Below are 3,099 nucleotides of genomic sequence, written 5' to 3'. Positions count from 1 at the left end.
TGTGTTCATCCAGCTCTACACCTTGTTATCTCAGATTCTCCAGCATCGGCAGTTCCTACTATCTCGTAATCTTAAATTAACAGTTTTTAAAAGCTTTTCAGAAGATACCTTTAACTTGAGGCACTCTCTCCATCTGCAGTTGTGCACCTCTGGGACTGCTGATGATTAATTTCTGCACAGCCTTTTATTAGTGCTTTAGCCTCCTAAGCCTAGCTGCTGTCCTCAGTTGTGCCATAAGTATGCTGTTTAGCCATGTCCTGGGGTTACAACAAGAGTTTAGGACCTGGAAATGCACCCACTATCAGGTTCCCGAGACCAGAATGAACATTCGAAAGAGTTGAAAAATTAGCAGTTTCTTTCTCCTAAGAGCCATCCCTTACCAACACCACCAAGTATCCATATTTGCATATTCAAATGAGGCCTGCTTCATGTTTGATACATTATCAAATGCCTTTTGGGCATCCAAGTATATGACAAATACTGGTTTCTCTTTATTTATCTTGATTATCTATCCTCTCCAAAGATTTTTTAATCAACTTGTTGTCAAAATCTCCTTTTCAAGAAGTCATGTTGTCTTTGTTTAATGATATTATATATTTTTAATTGTTCCATATTGCATCCTTTGTAAATAGCTTCTGCCATCTTGCCAATGATAGATGTTAAGCTAACTGGCCTGCAGTTAATGTGTTTTTGTCTCCCTCGCTTTTAGAATAAGTGTGTTAAATTGGCAGATTCCGAATTCTCTGGGACTTCTCCAGAATCTAAGGATGCTTGGAAGATGACTAATATAGCAACCACAATCACTCTAGCTACTTCTTTCAGAATCCTAGGATGCCACCATGGGACTTACTGGCCTTTGCCCATTAGTTTCCTTCGTATCCTTTCTCTTGGGGTAGTTATTGTATTTATTTCTTTCCCCCTCCCCCACCTTTAGCCACTTAATAATTTTGTATCCATGGAATGCTATCAATATCCTGTATCCTGAAGACTGATGCAAAGCATTTATTCAACTCTTCTGCCATAGAGTCATAGTGTCAATCAGCGCAGAAAAGGATCTTTGACCCATCGAGTCTGCACTGACAAACTACCATTACAGACACACTAATTCCAATTTCCTGCACTTGTCCCATATCCTTGAACAGGACAAGTGCTCATCTTTTTAAAGATGGTAAGGTTTCCAAGTTCTGCTACCTGCCCACGCAGTGCATTCCAGATGCCCACCACCCTCTGAGTGACAAGGTTCTTTCCTCAAACCCCCTCTGAATCTCCTGCCCCTTATCCTCAAACTATGCTCCCTAGTGATTGTCCCCTCAACCAAGAGAACCAGCTACTCCCTAACCCTATCCATACCACTCATAATCTTATACATCTTAATCAAGCCACTCCTCAACCTTCTTCGCTCTAAAGAAAACAATCCAAGCCTATCTAGTCTCTTCTTATAGCTCAATTGCTTCATCTCAGGCAACATCCTGGTGAACCTCCTCTGTACCCCCTCTAGTGCCATGACATCCTTCCTGTAGTGAGATGACCAGGACTGCTATTTTCTTGTTTCCCATTATTATTTCTCCAGCCACATTCTTTAAGAGGCCTATGAGCACTTTGGCCTGTGTCTTCCTTTTTAGATATTTAATTAATCTCTAAGTCTTTGATTCTATATTAACCTGCTAATTTATCCTCACAGTTTAATTTCTCCCTTTTTTTTGGGGTAAACTTTTGTTGGCATTTAAAATTTTTCCAGTCCTCTGGTTTACCACTAATTTTTACCACATTATAACAGTGAGAGTAGCAGTGACCAAAACATTGTGGAATTTAGCCTTTGGTTTTAGAGGGCAACATCGGTGTCAGAAACAACCATGTTGAAATAACTGCACAGAGGTCAGTATCCTGTCACCAAGTCACCCTTTATTTACATGCGCCCAGTACACGAGCTCTGATCAGCCAGCTCAGAGCCAGTCCCTAGAATGAAGAGACGCTTTGAATGGCCTGTTTATATCTATCAGCCAGAGCTCCCTGATTGGCCCTGGTTAACAACCCCAACCACAATTTCTCCTGGTCAATGAGATCCACTTGGCCCTGTTCCAATCACTACATGTGTAAAACTTAGATAAGGGTAATACAAAGGAATACGGGAAGAGTTAGCAAGAATGGACTGGAAAAGGAGTTTAGCAGAGAAATGTAGAAATAGGTGCAGGAGTAGATCATTTGGCCCTTCAACCTGCACCACCAGTCAATATGACCATGACTGATCACGCAATTTCAGTGCCCTCCTTCCACTATCTCCACATACCTCTTTATCCCTTTAGCCACAAGGGCCATATACAGTTCCATCCTGAATATATCTAATGAGCTGGCCACAACAGCCTTCTATGGTAGAGAATTCCACAGGTTCACAACTCTCTGAGTGAAGAAATTATTCCTCATTTTAGTCCTGAATAGCATACCTCTTCTTCTTAGACTATGAGCCCTAATTCTGGACTTCCCCAACATTGGGACCATTCTTCCCACATCTAGCCTGGCCAGTCCCATCAGGATTTTATATTTTTCTGTGAGATTGCCTCTCATTCTTCTAAATTCCGGTGAGTACCATCCCATTTGATCCAGTATTTCCTTAAATGTCAGTCATGCCATCCTGGGAATCAGCCTGGTGAGCCTTCACTGGACTTCCCCAACAGCAAGATTGTCCTCCCTCAGACTAGGAGGCCAAGACTGTACATAATACTCAAGGTGTGGCTTGACCAAGGCCCTGTATAACTGCAGCAAATCAACTCTATTCCTATACTCAAATCCTCTTGCTATGAAGACCAGCATGCCATTAACTTTCCTCACCTCCTGCTGCAATTGCATGCCACCCTTCAGTGACTGTTCCATCATGACACCCAGGTTTCTTGCTCCTCACCTTTTCCTAAACTACCACCATTCATGTCATAATCTAAGATGGTTAAGAAACAATGGCAGAAATTTAAGAAAATAGTACATGCCTCACAAGAAAGATGTCACATTGAAAGAAAAAAGCATTCGACATGAATCAATGGTAGGCCATCGCATTGGGAAATTTTTAAAAACCAACAAAAAGATGACTAACAAAAGACAAGGCAGGTC

This window comes from Rhincodon typus, chromosome 4 (assembly GCF_021869965.1).
Source record: "Rhincodon typus isolate 14 chromosome 4, sRhiTyp1.1, whole genome shotgun sequence".
In the NCBI taxonomy this organism is placed as follows: Eukaryota; Metazoa; Chordata; class Chondrichthyes; order Orectolobiformes; family Rhincodontidae; genus Rhincodon; species Rhincodon typus.
This window is presented reverse-complemented; position numbering follows the sequence as displayed.